The sequence below is a fragment of the Lissotriton vulgaris genome, chromosome 4_1, assembly GCF_964263255.1.
Source record: "Lissotriton vulgaris chromosome 4_1, aLisVul1.2, whole genome shotgun sequence".
Lineage (NCBI taxonomy): Eukaryota > Metazoa > Chordata > Amphibia > Caudata > Salamandridae > Lissotriton > Lissotriton vulgaris.
Genome location: NC_141691.1, coordinates 168,926,315 through 168,944,009, shown reverse-complemented (window position 1 = coordinate 168,944,009; position 17,695 = coordinate 168,926,315). Strand labels below are relative to the sequence as shown.

The window sequence follows — 17,695 nt, the reverse complement described above, 5'->3', positions numbered from 1 at the left end:
TACAAATAGTTCAGAATCGTTGGCTCACCTGATCTATAATCAACCTAAATATTGTCCTATCACTCCCATGTTGAATAAACTTCATTGCTTACCCACTGAAGAAATAATAACTTTCAAGGTTGGTTGCATCACTTTTAAATCTTTGTCTTGTAATTTCCCAACCTTTATTTGTTGTCGGAATCAGAAGTATACCCCTCTCTGTCACCTAGGTTCTGCCAAGCTGCGCTTGTTATCAGTTCCCAAATTCACGCGCTTGGGTGGGGTAAGATTCTCAGTAGTTGCCCCAAAGTTATGGAAAACCTTTCCTTATGAGATAAGGTCTGCCAACAGCTATCCATCATTTAGGAAATAACTGAAAACCTGGCTTTTCAGGCAAGCTTACAATAATTATGTTACAGCTAGTTGATGTCTCCTTGGGTTTCTCTAAGCGCCATGAAACAGTTGGCGTATGAGCGCTATAAAAATTACAGTAACAGAACATTCTAAGAACGGATCATTTTTTTCTATGGAACCATTTTTACTTCATCAGTCAGGTTTTGGAAAATGACCTTATTCTGGTATTAACTCGGAGATTTTCTCTACAGTAATTTTCAACCAAAGCTGGAGAAAAAGTGCAGAAGCCTCAAAAAGGAAGGAAGAATGCTTGGGGTAAGGAGGTTAGCATCCCCGCCTGCACTGACCAGGGCACCGCATGCTGCTTTGATGGGTACCACTAGGACAGAGCCACTCTGTCACACAACGGAATGTTGAATGTGGCAAGCACGTGTCAGCTCTTACTGCACAAACGTTCACAAGTGGACTGAGACTAGTGGGACGAGGGAACTTCCTGAGGCTGACATGGTGCACGAATATAGCGGGCAATTATTCTGCAAGTTTCAATTATGTTGGTTTCAAAATCTTCAGAGGTGTTGAAAATAAAGTTTGAGTTCATTTTGATGTAATTTCTTACGTTTTGGCATTAAATTGATAAAAAAAGATGTCTTTTTTCACCTCTGTTTCCACAAGCTTTTGTTGGCTATCCCTGTAAGTTGTACATTATTTTTGTCTGTAGAAGTCTGAAAACCTCTTTGCAGAGCCTTCCACAATTTGTTTTGCCAGGATTTCGGCAGCCTGTAGTTATCACTCCTCTATGAACAAATGTGCTATAGAGCTAGATTATTCAACTATCTATAGGCTAACCTATAGGTTTTACCTTCTGGTTAACATTGTTGTAATAGAGACAGTGGCGGCTGCTACCGAACAGGGGGAAGTGCAAACTCTTCACACATCATGTGTGCAAACCAAACTTGGATGGATTGGGGATTTGTTTATGTGTGTTTATTAAGGGGAATTCCGAAATGACTAATTCGTTTGCAAGGTGCAAATGCAGTGGTTGGGCCTTGCAGATGTTTTTCAAACTGAAATCATTTGCTATGGCAGTAAACATCTGTTATTCCATCACCGATGTCCTCACGGGTGCACATATGAGGGTGTTTCAGAGTGTTGAAACTAAGCCCCCGCGTGACAGACGTTCTGGCTTCAGTAGCCACCTTTCAGAGCCAACGAGTGACAGGTGTCCACGTGCACCGACGTGTGAGTCCACGGAGGGATAACCTCGCCGCACGTGCGCGGGCATTAACCTAGCATTAACTCCTGTAAATGGATCGCTTCGACCTGTCATATTCAAGCTCCGGTGAAAGACAGAACCTTGTGCTAAAATGGCTTCCAGATGTGATGAGGAAAAGCCTGTTCTCAGGTTTTCATCTGGAATGACTCAAGAAAGCTCCTGAGACTTGTAACCACTGGCCTGGTTGTAAAGTTAAATTCAGGATATCCTGGAAAACACTCAACCTGTCAACTTCATTGAGGGCTAGCTTTCGATCAAGAATTGCTTCCGAAAGAGGGGCTCGCGAATCAGAGGGCCGAAGAGAGATCTGAAGCGTTAACGACCCAGGGAAGTTCTAAAGTCGCACCCTCAGCTGAGTCCTGCTGGTCTCAGGTTCAAATTCCATCAGAGCTGTCTCAGCCTTTCTTCTTTCTGAGGTCGATAATGTGAGTACCATTGTTTGGTTAATAACGCCTCTGTGTACAAATCCAAATTGCAGGCATGTCCGTCAGCAGAGAAAAATGCTAAGGGTCCATGTAATTGACATGTTTATTATTACCCAGTCAGTGGCATTCATTTTATCAACTTCAGAAGGATGAAAGGCCCAGTAACCCCATCATGGTTTGAACCCGTGACCATGAGGTCAAACAGAGATCTTTACACTGGACACAATAGTGTTCAGACACAGCATCCTATGGCAGTGTACACAGGTTTCCCAGTTCTGTTTTTCATGTCCGATGTGCCCAGATGTTTCAACAACTGGTGAACCAAGAAAAAAGTTAGTGCAATTTGGGACATATGCAAAAGAACCGTATAATACAGCATTTTCTTACCGCAGGGAGCAGAGATACCTGCAATCACAGGTGTCTCTCTCTTGCAATGTTTGCTTAACTCACGAATGGCATTTTATTTTATTATTCAGCATACTTTTCACGTTCAGGTCTGATTCGAGTGCTAACATTTGCAGTTGAACTGCAGTTTTTCACAAAAAATCATTCTGTTTAGCACAACATGTACGTTGGTTGTGGTTTTTCCCGTTGGTTTAGGGAGAACAGTTTTAAGTGCGGTTTCATTTCTTAGTGCCCTTGTAACATTGCCTAGTGGTATGTCCCTCCTGCACGCCAGCCAGTGCTGCTTTGAACTTTTAGGACACTGCGCTCCGCATTGGGCCATTTATTGCCCTTGTCGGTCGGTTCAACGTCATTCGGTTTGGTTTGCAGTTTCCCTCCTGTCCTGCTCATGTCAGTCCTGCACAGAAACACGCGCTTTGCTGTTTCTCACCAAACACTTTAAGTTGAATTTCAGTGCAACAGGCAGATGCCTCCAGTGGCGGCTGGCAGGGAACGGGGTGACAGTGCAGGGGGGGGGGCATGGGGGGGGAATATACATGTAAGCCCTTCCGTGCGGGGATAATTCCCCTTGCTGTGCTGGGGGGATGAGCACAGCGCCCCAGTGCTCATGACAAGCTGAGCTCGTCATGAGACACAGTGCTCGTGTGCTCATGACGAGCTGAGCTCGTCATGACCACATCCGTTTCCGTGGAACGCTCAGCACAGCAGGGGAATTATCCCGCATGCGAGCGTTCCACGGCTCATGGCGAGCTCAGCAGGGAAGAGGTTAAAAAAACTTCCTTTTTATACGGCCGCCGTCTCGCTGCTTCTCTTCTAGGCGATGTCCGAACCAGGAAGCAGCCATAACCAATCAAAACGATGTAATGCAGCGTTGTGATTGGCCTGAGCGCCGTGGTTTGGCGCAGAGACGGGGAATGGGGGGCTTTCCATGTTCCTTACCAGGCTGTGCATGGCAGTCTGGTGGGGAACATGCAAAGTGCACATGACTGCTTTGCCGAGCCAAGACGGCCGGCCAAGCAGTTATGAGCACTTGGGGCCAGATGTAGGTAATCCCAATTCACCTATTCTTAAATACCGAATTTTACTGATTCGGTATTTAAGAATAGGTAAATGGGATGTAGATAACTTTTCGTTAATAATTACCGAATCAGTAAGATTCGTTATTTACCGAATCTGTATTTACCGATTCAGTAAATTGCCATTCATAGGAATGAATGGCAATTACTGAATCGGTAAATACCGATTCAGTAAAATGGGGTAAACATTCAAGGGTGCCAAGGTGTCACTTTGACACCCTGTTTCACCCCTGAATCGTGCTTGTGTGCAGATGTGGCACACATACATGCCCTAAGGGCATGTATGTCTGCCACATGGCACCGTTGAAAATGCACTGATTTGCATTTTCAAAGGTATTCCTTATTTACCACCAACTTCTAGTTGGTGGTAAATAACAAATCCTAAAATGGGAAAAGCACTCATTTGAGTGCTCCCTACATTGCAAATTCGGTAATTTACAGATTCGGTATTTTAAGGAATCGGAAATTTACCGATTCCTTAACCCTTTAAGTGCTGCCGTCGGCCAACGGTCGTCGCAAGCACTACCTTGCCAGTGCTGCGCACGACCGTTGGCCGACAGGGCCGCACCCGTTATTCGAATGTTCAGCACTGGGGGCTGAACGTTCGACGCTCCTAAGGAGTTAAAATACTGAATCGGTAAATTACTGAATTTGCAATTTAGCCCACCTACATCCCAAATGCCCAATACCGGTCGGTAACGGCCAAAATCCGGTAATTTCGTCCGTTACCGACCGGTATTGGGCCACCTACATCTGGCCCTTGGAGTGGGCAAACCACTCCTCTGCTCTGACCTTAGCCACCCCCGCCCTAACTGAGCCCCATACCAAAAAATAAATAAAATGATAACAAATTCATATAATTTTTTTCTCTTTCTGCTCTGCGAGCAGTGGGGCAATGCTCCTCCGACTTAGGGGCGGAACCGCCCCTGAATACCAGTGTCAAAATACAGGAGTGGGGAATGTTTCATTTGTAAATAAAAATTATCTGTGGTTCTTTACTAGAGAAATATAAAAAGAAATACCTAGCAACTGATGGCTTTTTAAAAAAACTTTGTGCCCCAGTTCAATAGGTTTTCGAAATGTTCATTGTGTGTTTATGGCAATAGAAAGAATAACGATAAAAGAATAGGAATTTAAGTGGGCAATTACGTTTTAAAATTGGCAAACTTTGCAATGTATTTTTGCATTTGTATAGCGCTATCCGGGATTGTCATAGCATCATGGCTCATGCTCTGTAAAACTTAGAGCCCTACTGGTGCACACGTGTGTCAAAGAACAAGCAGAGCCCTCTTGGAAACTGATATTAACAAGCATTTGCAATGCAATAGGTCTCGCATTTGCAAGAGTTTAAGCTATTGGCATTGTAAATGACAATGCCTTTTATTTATCTCTTTTGACAATTAACACACAAATAAAAGGCATTATCATTTACAGTGTCAATAGCTCAAACTCGTGTAAATGCGAGACCTATTGCATTTCAAAGAAGCGTCCGCCATTGTCCCGAGCTGCTTGGAAAGTGAAAGCATGCCTGGAGCGCCGAATGTTGCAGGAAAACATGTCATGCCTGCAGTAAAAGAAACTCATTTAAGTAAATAGTGCTTACAGACTAAAAAAGACGTTCCGTGTAACAATCAAAGTAAAAGGGCCAGTCCTCATGGGAGGTTACAAATGAAGGTAAGCACTAAGGAGGGACTAACAAGCCTATTAATTAATCAGAAGGCAGCATTTACAAAGTACAATGACACAAGCCAATGACAAATATGGACAGAGAGTGGGCGGGGCTTCAAGTTCATGCTCGAATACAGCATGCCTCGCAGAGCAGCGCATGGTCTGCCCAGGCTGGACCCAAAAAGTGGTCGACTCAGTTACTTAATAGAGAGGGTGCCCTGGCCGCAAAATACATGGGGCAGAGGTACATCAAACCCGAGGTTACGTAGACCAACCAAGTCTACACCAGCCACAAAGATAGACAATTAGTCATGTATAGATCATGTCTTGAGTGGTGTGCAGAAGAGATGAAGTGTCCTGTGGGAGGCTGACAAATCAGGAAGATGGTGTTATCGTGCTTCTTTGTGTCTTATACCTGCCATTAGGCAAGACTTTTGAGATAGGATGCCACCACACCGTGGCAGCTACCACCTGCCAGCGGTGAGCTGACTTGGTGCCCCTGTTTTCCAACTTTACCATCAGAAATGATAGCTGAGTCTGGAGGGAGGGCTAGACATAGATCAATCAGGAGGTAACTGTGTGGGTGCTGGTAAGTTCTTTTTTAAGGTAGTGCATCAGTCCCTTTAGCTCCTGTGAGAGTTTCATCCTCCCTTCACCTGCAGGTCACTGCCAGGTTAGCTCCAGGACCAGCAGCGGCAAGCGTGGTGGGGCGGGGCGGCGCAGGGTGCGGCCAGGGGGGTTAGTTGACAGATGATGGAATAGGTATTATTTATTTATTTAATTATACCTATTCCGTCGACTTGTCGACTTCCTCCCCTCCCACTCTGCCTATGCTATTAAAATAATAAGAAAAAACAGAAAACATGCCACAGCATAAATTAATTACCTTGCAATAAAATGTTTTAATTCAACCACTGCGTAGAATTTTAACTGAACATTATGGGTGCTTCCTAGCAGGCAGGTGTACTTAGAATAGGTATAGTAATCTCTTGTACTTAAAATGCACATCACAGAAAAAAATAGATTCTTATTGGCTCAAAGAATCTATTGGCTTTGAACAATTATTAACTGAAGGCATAGTTTGAATACACTAGGTAGACCCAAACATTTTGAATTGCCAAAGAATGGAATTAGACTCACTTTGGCAAAGTAAAGTATTGCTCTTCTGGCCGTTGCAATGAAGTGCATATTTTAGGTGGAAGGCATGGGGTACCATCTAGCTTGTTCCCTTAACAACTTTGCGACCACTCTCCGCTAAGCGCTTAGAGACCCCTGGGTGAAAAGGCGCTCTACAAATCAAAAATACAAATACAAATAAGGAAACATGGTGCTACTCACAGTAGAACAGAACTAATGGCTTAGATCTACTCAACCATTGCTACAGATTGTGGTGGGTAGAACCAAAATGTGAAAATAAGTTAAAGTGCAATGGATAAGGAGGGCGTACCCAAATCCCTTCTATATATCTATTTTTGAAAGTTTTTTTTATTTATGATTTCTTTTTAGGTCTGATGTTACCCAAGACTTTTTGGATTTTACTAAAATGTTACATGTAATATGCTTGTCCCCGACAAGGTGGCCTGCTCCCATGGTGACAGAGTCCAGACACTCCTGGCAGTGGCTGTTCATATTCAGGAACAGGACAGGGACAAGCCATGCTCCCCCTGAAACCCACCTCCACCACGAAGTGACCGCCCTGAGGACTGCTGTGTTTTTCAGCAGCCATTTTCCTGTTACTATGTCATTCACATTTTAATTCCAGCCCCTACAGCATGCAACAAGCGATTCAGCCCACTTCAATCATTAAATGGCTTCACTGTGAGTGACTGCAGTCTGCCCTCTCACAAGGAGCAGACCCACACACAAAGTAGTCCCCTTAAGTGCTTGGAAGTGCTATGACAGTTTGTGCTATTTCAGGGCAAAAATAAAATTGTAACTCTGAGTCTACTTCAGCCATTGGCTAGCTTAACTATGAGTGACAGCATTCTGCCCTTTCACAAGGAGAATACCCAGGCACAAAGTACTTCCCCTAAGTACCAAGGTCTACTAGAACAATGTATAATTTCTGAGACCAAAAGAATATTTTAGCTTTTAGGCAATTTTTTTTAGATTATTGAGGGCCAGGCAGTTTTCTTGATAATAAAGGTTTTCAAAAACCATAACAAAAATTAAACAAGCACTGACAATGTCAAAAGGCTGGTGACCCACTCCAGACGTATTGGTGCTGCCAATGCGTTTTTATAACAAAAGGGTAGCTAGACAGCAAACCAGTCTCTAGGCCAGACCGAAAAAGTACCTTTAGGAAATCCACCCTTTTTTCGTAGTCACACAAGATTTTTCACCTTTTTGCTGGACCCTATATTTTTGCTGACTTTAGAACTTTGCCTTTGCTAACCAGAAGTAGTGTCAGTGCTCTTCTTTTAAACATGGTTGCCTAGAAGTCCCTAATATATGGTGTTCATTGTATTTATGTAGTGCTTACTACCCCTGACGAGGTGTTGAAGTAAGTAATTAAATGCACCAGTGGACTGCTGCACCTATTGTGCCATCTATTACTGTGGCAGGGCAAACATGAATTCTAGCCTACCATCTGTAGCCTGACTGCTGCTGTATAAACTCTGCAGTACAGCTTTTCAAAATAACCCTTCCTGACAGGAGAAAACATTCCTTTTAATTATTAATAAGTCACCTCCTATGTAGTACATGCACCCAACAAGGTCGGCTGCATGGTATTTAAAAGTTGGACATTTAGAAAATTAATATTAACATGTCCCTACAGTGACAAGGTGCAAATTACTATTTTCACCATGGCAGGCGTAGCTGTCCTTCGTAGAAAACTATTTTACATATTAAAATACTAGTAATGGAAATGTTGGACAGGGAGCAGCTAGAAAAATAAATAAAATCGTTTTTAAAATCCAATTCTATGGTGAAGTCAGATTTGTATTAATTGTTAAGGAAAAAATATTTTTAGAAAGTTACCTTTTACATCCCTGAACTGTTTAGAATCCTAATTAGTCTACGTGTCTGCCAGCTCTCAGCCTGTGCTCAAGCCTTGAATAGTTGCTAATGAGGTGTGAAATGCCTCCCATGTGCAAATAATATGCTGGCCTAAATGGGCAGAGATGACTTCTCTGAGCTCAATAAAACATGCAGGGTGAGGAATGTGGGTCTGCTTTTGGTATCACAGTATCAAATCCTGCTTGACAGATCTGTTGAGCTACATGTGACACTTTGGACACATTTGAAAGGGAGAGAACAGGATGCCATGACAACTCTTGTGGACCCCCTGTCTGGTTGCTGAAGCCAACTGCTTTTGTCCTATCAGACTTTTTCCTCTGGATGTGTTGTGGGTAAAGAGTCTGTTTTAAACTGGAATGTGGGTGGGAGGAAACCAGGATTACTGTAGTACACTACCCATATGCACCCCAACCCTCAGAACTCAAGTTTAGTGTGGCTGAAGACTTTCACCATCTTGAAAATGCCCTGCCACATGGCATTTCGGGGATGTTTTCAGTAAGTCAAACAAGAACTCGCCCTGGGAACTTTTACCCTGTTGTTTAGGACATACCCAGGAGTCACTCAACCTTCCCCCCAGCTGGTTTCAGGCAACCAGAATGCCACGGAGAACAGGATGACAACAGTGCTTGTGGATCCCGTCTGGTTGCTGAGGTACCCTGCTTTTGTCCTACCAGACTTCTGCCTCTGGGTTTGTTCTGGGTACAGTACCTGCTTTAAACTGGATTTAATTGTTCAATGTGGGTTGGCACTAGGATTACCACAGTACGCTCCCCAAACACACTCTAGTCCTCAGAACCTACATATAGTGTGACCGAAGACTTTTGCCATCTTGAAAATGCGCTGACATAGTATTTTGGGCCTGTGTGCAGTAGGGCGGACAGAAACTGTTGCAAAAGTTGGTAGGGTTACCCCTGGAAAGTTTGACCCCATTAGTTAGGGAGAGTTAAGGAGTCGCTCTCACCCTCTAGCTTGTGTCAGGCATAACTATGGCATCTGCAGGCACCCCTTTCAAACCACTTTCTGGATCAGTGAAGATCAGAAGAGGACTAGACATGCTGTTTGTAACCTGAGAGGAGCCCTGAAGGACTGAACCTGCTCCCCGTTGTTCACAGGACAGAGGAGTGGACTCCAAGGGTCAGTTACTTGACCTCCTGTATGACTACAGGGAGACAAAGAGCTGCAAGAGTTGTTTTCCTGTAAGTGCCCATTTGACCAGTGGCAACTGGGCCTGGACTGGATTCTACTGCAGACACTGTCCGCCTCTAATTGCTTCTACCGCAACCATTGACATACATGCTAATAGACCTGATTTAGGTGTGAGTCTCCTGATTTCTTAAGACAAAAATTGCGTATTTTTTAGCTGTCTCTCACCTGGAATTGCCTCTTCTTCTCAGGCTAAAAATCTCCAGCTTCTCTGTTCTGAAATGTTAGCAGACTATTGTTGGCACTTTGTGCTTTTGAGCACTGTTTCGATTTAAACATCTGGCTCCCTATCTTTGTCATTGTGGTGTAAGTAAGTAACTGAGCTTATAAAGCACCTGGTTACACTAGCCAGTGTTTCCCCGCGCTGTACCGCTGAGGAACCCATCCTGGCATGTTCCTGTGAGGCACCCACTCCTGGGCACCCCAAGGTGAAGCCAGGCATCCTTAGCGTGTAGGGCCAGTGTGGAGATTAAGCAAGCTATTGCCCAGAGTTGCAGAGTGGGACCCATGATTAGAGTAGGCACCATGGCGAGATTTATCGGGTCTGCGGACATTGAGCCCAAGACCCTGCCATCTGGCACATCCGGTTACCGATATTGGAGCACCCACGCTGAGCAACTGAGAAAATGTATTGTTGGCATCTGTGAAAATGGGACACATTAGCACGAGGCTGCTTCTCCCCAGGTGTGCTCAGGTCCCTGCGCGCGGGGGCGTGCTCGCAAAGACACATTCCTTCCGGCTCCTGCCTAACATTAAATCAGTGATAAGCTTGTGCGGCCCTGGAGGGAAGCCTGAAGTGGTGCACGTGCCCACCTTTCCAGACAGCAAGGTGTTGTGTCTGGACTGCATGCGGGCGCTTTTTATCTACCTGAGCGCTATTAAATGACGCGCCAATGAAGAGAAGGCCCCGTGTGCTCTCGGCAGATTACCAAACCTGCAGGAAGCAACTTGAACGAAAAACGTCCCTCGTTTTGAGCTTCTGAACATTGAGCCCCTCGGATTGGTAGGGATAAGTCTCACAACGAAAATGCACCCTGCCAAGATTTACTAGAGCAGAGGGCCAAAAATGAGGCATAATTAGAAACCAAAGTTCAAACAAGGCTTTCCAGCCGATTCAGGTTTAAAAGCACACGGTCGCTTCAGGTACAACGACTAAGAGTAATTGATTCAATATTGCGTGTTCGGCAAAAGGTATAGGCGCACTTTTTTCTATACCGTACAACACAAATTATCAGTTGTGCACACAAGGCTGAAAACTGGGGACCTGTCCAGGATCAAACAATTTGAGCAATTATTGAAACTTAAAGGAGGACTGTGTATTTTAATCATTCCTTGCCTACGCCTAGTCATGCTTTAAACACAAATCTGTACAAACAAGCATTGTCAAAGCGATAGGTTTCATCTTTGGGACCTATTGGCGTTATCAGTGATTTTTACCCATGCTAAAGAATTTTTAAATAAGCCTTTGATACGGCCACCTTGTCATTTTGTAGGCGCACACACCACGCGTGCTCTTTCTTTCCATTTAAATTCTGATCTGAAGTGGGCCAGTTAACTAAAAAAAGACCAGCAAAAGAGTTTAAATATGGGCAGGGAGCAACAGGGGGTTCAGAAGCAACGGCGGGGGAGGGGTCGTGGGGGGGAAGCAACACAGAGGAAGTAGAAGCAAGATGTGAGAGCAACCTACATGTGAAGGTAACATGAAGCGGTGGGGAGAAGTACACAGGTGAGCCGGTAACAGAGGACACCACAGGGGGACAGACCGGGTTTGGGAGGAGAAGCAACAGACGAGAGAGGACGACACCCATGGGGTAAGCAACTCAGAGGGCAGGGTTGGGAGGAGATCTAACGGGCAAGTAAGCAATATGTATGGGTGGCAAATCAAGGGGAGAGTACACGAAGATGAGCACAACATGGAGGCTGGAGGAGAAGTGTAAGGACAAGATAGAGCAACAAGGATTGCAGGGGGGAAAAGTACACAAGGGAGACAGCTGGAAAACACATGCGCTATCATGGAGTGCTTAACCGAAAGAACAAAGTAACGCTTAAAAAGCAAGCAGCGGTTTAATAAAAAGGCAGTCGTTCAAGAGATGGTAAAGAAGCAGTGCTCCGTGGGAGGGGCAAACACATGATCGTCAAGCTGGGACACAAATAAGATGCAGGCACATGAGTGACAAGAATGCCAACTAATGGTGAGCAATGGGCGGGCTTCAAGCCACTGTATGTCTTGCAACAGATAGATCATGTGCTGTGTAGTAGGCAAGACCAGAAATCACCTGAAAGAGAAGGAGCCACTGAGATTCTGCCAGAGCCCCGTCATTGAGAATTTCTGATTTAGTCTAAGGATGTGATCAAAAGACCAATGCTGGCTTTGAACATTTGTCTGGCCTACAAATAGTTGCCCGTCACCAGTACGTAGTGCACAGTGGAAAAAAAATCAACTAAAGATATCATGACGCGCACATCTTGGAATCATGGGACTTTTTTGCATTTCTGGTGATAAAATGGATATCTCAATTAAAACTATTGACCCCACTGATTGGCATCTTCAGGGGCAATCTCTGGTTAAATTGCCTCATATCGGAGCGCAGATTTAAGTGGACGCCGGGGTTAAGGATTTTATTTTAGAAGGTTTGCAATTATAGGCATCTTTGCAGACTATCTGGCACATGCATCAAGGAAGGATTTTGTGATTCCTTAATTGCGATTATTAAGGTATCGCAATTAAAGAATCGCAAAAGCCTATGCATGTAGGAATCGCTAAATAAATAGCGATTCCTAAACATTCCTTAATTGCGACTTGCAAATTGCGACTCGCAAAACTGGAATGCCTTTCCTTTCATTTGTATGGGCCTACAGGCCAAAAGGAATGAATGGGAATTGCATGCGCAATTTGCGAGTATCCATTAAGTACTCGCAAATTCAAGGGTGCAAGGGTGTCAAAAGGACACCCTGTTGCACCCCTGAAATTGTAATGTTCACTCAGGTTGCGCACACACATGCCCTGAGGGCATGTGTGTGTGTGTGTGTGTGTGTAACATGAAACTTTAAAAATGCACTTTACTGCATTTTTCAAAGTTTTTGCAAATTACCGACCTGTTTTATTTTTCGGTAATTTGCAACCTTTAATAGCGAAATCGCTATTTTAAATTTCTTCTACTATTTTCTGCATCTCAATAGGTTTTGTTGGACAGCAGTGGTTTCATCGCTATCATGGTGGTGTCCTAGCGGGAGGTGCTGCTGATCTCTTTGTAACATGGCATAATTGTGTCTCCTACAAACTCACCTCTGTCTGCTCATGTAAGGGCTTTCCCTCCTTTTCACTCCAGGGCCGGCCATAGCGCTGATGGTGCCCACTATGACAATGTTTGTTGGCGCCCCCCCATGACCTCCTTCTCAAGGGATTCCTCATTACCACCCTTTAACAGTACCCCTCAAGCCTCCATAACCGCCCTCTTCCAGACGCATTTAATTAGTCATATAGCGCCACATGTACCAGCGTAGGGTGTCAGAGCACTTAACATCACATATGCATTACACAAAGGCAATAAATCATAAGTCTGTCATTCACTTTATAAGAAATATTACGTCAGACAGAGGACTACAAGGTGTAGGAGTCACAAGTCATCCATACCGGTAGACAGTATAGTTTAAGAGTGATAGGTCTGGAGAAGCGTAAACACAGAATGTAAGTAACACCATGGTTGGGGGTTGGCTGTACTAAAAAGAATTGACTTCTGACCAAGTGTAACATAATGATAGTGAAAGACTGGGGAAAAATCATAACGCTCTATACCTTGCAGTTTGCATGCAGCTTTTTGGTGATAGGTATTAGCTCACTGTTCTAAATTTTGTTTTAAACTTATAAACTGCAAGTAACAAAAGGGTCTCTAGCAGCAGAAGTAACGCAGCACGCATTTTAACCTATTCTACAATTTTATGATGAGTCAAAACTTCCACTAGACAAAACTCCCATCTCTGCAGCATGTCCATCAATCACCAGAGTTATCTTGACATTTTTATGGTCGCCTGAAATTTGCTGGAAGCAAGGAACGCAGCAGCAGGTGCATTTCAAACCATATTGTACTTTAAATCACGGGGCACTTCCCTCTCGCCCCCCCCCTCCAAAAAGTCAGCACCTGGTGCAGTGGCACCGATCGCTCCGCCCTGGAGCCGGCCCTGCTTCACCCCCAAAACCCCCTGTTGCAGATCAGTGCTACAGGGGCCTGGGTAAAGCCATTCTTTCACTGCACTGTTCTGTAGTTCAGCAGGTCCCTGCATGATTTTCTCTGTAGTTTTGGGAGACAGAGCGCTTTCGCAGTTGACCTGTTGATTGGCTGCTAGTAATGGACATTCCAGTCTGACGTCAGTGACGGGTTTGACAGCCGGCCATGATCACAGGGTGTGCAGGGCGTCCCTGGTGAAAGCTTCCTGCTTCTTGTTACAGTTGTAAATTACATCCGGTCGGGCTGTCTGGGAAAGCGGCGAAGCGTGACGTTGCCCTTCTGCCCCCTCCTTGAACCCTGACTCGCTTTACTGCTACCTTCTCCTAGTATACTCTGGGAATTACCCTGTGATTTGTCAGGCGTTGGCCACCATTTTAAATTAGTGGTTAAAACATGAAGATGTTTGTAATTTCACCAGGCTGCTTAATATACCGTAATTTGAAATCCCAGTCACTATATTATCATGGTACGTTACATTTAGATAAAATTCTTTGAATGTCGTGTCAGATTTTTCAGTTCTTCCTTTGAAAGGCGCGTTGTTTTTTTGTTTTTAAGGCTGTATTGAAAATGCAGATGAGGGGAATCGTTCCCTTTGCTCATCACCAGATAAGCGTAGTACTGAATTTGGTTCAGGTAGCGTGGCCGCCATATTAATGCAACTGCTGAGGGAAGCCAGCCTCAGTAAGCGCCACAAGCGAGGAATGTCGGGGCCGGACTTGCTCCTTTATGGGGACCCATAGTCATTTCTGTGAGATTTCTCCCCAAACCACCCCACTCTTCAGGCCACGGATCTCCACTCTGTATTTTCTGGTTCCTTCTCTGATGACATGATGATAAGATGCGTGCTACAGTGGAGAAGGTGTGGCGCCGCGGTCAGGGCGACTGATGCTGGACGCTGGGGATCACGGTTCGATCCCCAGCTCCGGCGGCAGGGGTCTGCCCAGCACCATGCGACACTGGGCAATAGCTCGCTTAATCTTCCCAACGGCCCCCAGCGACGAGATACCACTGCGGGGGTTATTTGTGCGCTATACAAGTACTGGATTTACATTTTACATTCAAAGGCAAGAAGGAAGTTTAGTCTTCAGATATTTCAGTAAGTACGCCGCCAGTACATCTCTGCACCAGCTATCAAAGACACTCCAACCCAGCCGCCCTCCGAGAACGCCCCAACCGACAGCATTCCACATTCCATGGCAACCCAACACATGACCACCAGGCAGGTGGAGAAGTTCATTGAAAGCCTTCTAGTGGTTTCGATGGGTTCCCTAATGGCTCTCCCTCTTGTACCCATGATGACTTGTTGTGACAAGTTATAGAAAGCAATACTGATCCTTTCTAAGGTTGTGAGTTTATCTCTGTGGAACGATGAAAAGCACACTGTTGGCCCACCAATGTGTCATGTATCCCATCTCTTCCCTCTTCAGCTGCCACAGGAGTCAGAGCAGACAGTGGTTGGCTGGTAGCACCCTCCATTACATCACAGGGTACCAGGCGTACTGCTGCATTTACCCTCAGTATATCCCAGGGCAGCTGAAGAAGATGCTGGCCAGTAGAGTGGACCATTCACTCTGGTGCTGTGGAATGTCCCAGGATATGATCTAGTGGCCCTATAGCCAGTCGTTGACAACTGGCAGTCCTCCCAGGGGAGGTGAACGTGTTTCCTGTTCCTGAAGCTGCATGGGTGCCTTGACTTGGTTTCCGATTATCTTTTATTTCCTACTCTGCGCCGTTGCAGTTATCTGGCTTTGGTAGACCATTCACCCTCACCATTACTTTTTCCAACAAGTTCACTCATTCTGGCATATTGTTAGATGAGGTGTACAAAGGTGGTTTGAGATGTGGGGCACTCACATTCTCTACAACTCATGTGAATGCCTGACTCGAGAGCCCTCTTGAGGAATACTTTCCAAATGAATTGTCACCATTTCCAGTTCAATTTTCTCGCTCATCCACCTATTCTGCAATGATGCCACAGGACATTGGTAGTTGTCCATGTGATGCAGCATCTCAGGCACTCTGCCACTATTTAACCCATCAACCTCTGTGTCTGATAATAAAGAAACTCAACAGCAAATTATAAAAAATAGACTGTATCTTTTTCAGAATTTAGACATTACATCGAAAAAATCCACTGGAGGGTTCCAGAGATATAGATTTTACATGCAATAACAAATCAAAGCAATTTCACTCAACCGCGAACAAGCCTTGGCAAAGATAACAAATTAAAAATGTAGAAAGGTTTTCAAAGAAAACTTTGATAAGGGTCATTGGTTAGAAATACTTAGGGCAACCAACTCTGGGTGGGAGTAAGTCAGGGGAATCAGCAAGGTCATCAAAGACAGTTACCTTCACAGTAACAGCAGTTCTTCAGTAGTTCCAGGTACTTAATCCACGTTGCAGTGGATTCCTATGAAGTGGTCCTGATGCAAGGGATGAAAGATGCTGAAGATGCTCTAAGGATGCTGTGGATGCAATGCAGTTGAAGGGGGATAGTTCTGCAGGAAGATCTCGGTCCACAAAGATGGAGAGGCGATCCTGGTTGTAGGGTCGTCATTCCACAAAGCCCTCTACGGGCTCAGCAAACTCCCGTTCAAATCTGTGCATCAGGTGTTGGTCCTCTGTGCTGCACAGCGTTGGTGTTAGTGGCTTGAAGACAGTGGGCATCCAAGTTACCTAAGCATGCTTCATCAGCTGTTGCGTTCCTGTGCTGCAAACAGGAGGCACGTCAGCTGGCCCTTGAAGTTCCATTGGCTTGACTGGGCTCTGGAGACAGCTTCTTCTTGAGCAGGACACGGCTGACACAGCCCCTTTCTTCGAGAGCCACTAGGTTCAGCGGGTGCAGTCCACAACGGGGCATCCTCTTTTCGCTGGGCCCTTGGGGCAGCATGGCTGTGCTTCTTTGGTCCGTATTCCAAGTGACTCAAAATCTGAGGTCTGTGTGCCAGGGGTGCCGCCTTTGTGCTCGGAAAGTGCCCTCAGGACAGGATACAGTTGGTAGCTAATGGGTTACCAGGTTTCCTCTGACCTGGTGACCACTTCCTGTGGAGTGTGACATCTGCCTATGCCAGAAGTCACCATTCTGCCCACTCTCAAGAGGGCGAGAACCCTCTCTCGGTGTTCAGACCTCACTAGCCCATCCCTGGGGTGTGGCTAACTAAGGGCTACACCCCCATGGGGAAACCATTTTGGCAACTGGTTTCCCCCCCTCTGCTCCCCATGCCAGTCTGTCTGCCTAAACAATGGGGCAGCCCTCCTCCCTAGTGTGATACATCTGCTCTTCAAAGGTGGTTTCCCCTTTGAAGCCTACCTTTTGCTGCTAACACCTAAGTGGCTTTCTGCAATTCCTCATTGGTCCCCTTCCTGAGAGTCATTGGCATGTCTCTCCAGGAGGGCAGGAAGCTGTCTCGTGGAGCAGGCTCCATGTGTGCCTTGAACGGCACAGGAGTTTTAAAGGCAATAAAGTGGCAGGTTTGCTAAAGTTGCACACTGCAACAAGTTACATTAATTTCGACTTGATATACAAGTTGGGGTTAATGTAACAGGTTGTTTGATACCTTGGAATGCCTACTTTGGTTGCACCATTCAGTAGTTAGCAAAGCTGAGCTGTCAGAGTGTAACCCTGTACTCACAATTTGGGCAACCAAGTCTTTCCACAGTAAAAACTGCAGTTTGTGTGTTTTACTGTCAGGACATGCAAAGTATATGTCATGCCTATGTCATATGTTATACCCTGCCTTTAGGGATCGGGAGACCTGCCAGAGGGGTGACTTACACACATGTTCAGGGGAAGTGATGGCTTTGCTATTGCCTTCAATGGCTAGGTCGGGCTAGCAATGCACAACTGCTCTACCAGTCTGTAGTGGACTGGGGGACTTGTTTTACTCGGGGACCTCCAGAGTTGCACAATCAGTGCTGCATGTCCCTCTAACATACATGCCCAGTGTACAATTTACTAGGGAGTTGCAGTTAACTTAGCCATTTCCAATTGGGTACAACCAATTCGACATACATTTTAGGGTCAGGGCACTGGCACTGAGGTCTAGTTAACAGACCTCATTGCAC

The 17,695-nt window shown here is 45.4% G+C and overlaps 1 protein-coding gene across 1 annotated transcript in view; it reads left to right on the top strand.

Annotated features, from left to right (window-relative positions):
* The window catches only part of COL4A5 (collagen type IV alpha 5 chain), a 448,329-nt gene that overhangs the window by 81,744 nt on the left and 348,890 nt on the right, over positions 1-17,695 (top strand). The window lies entirely within an intron of this gene.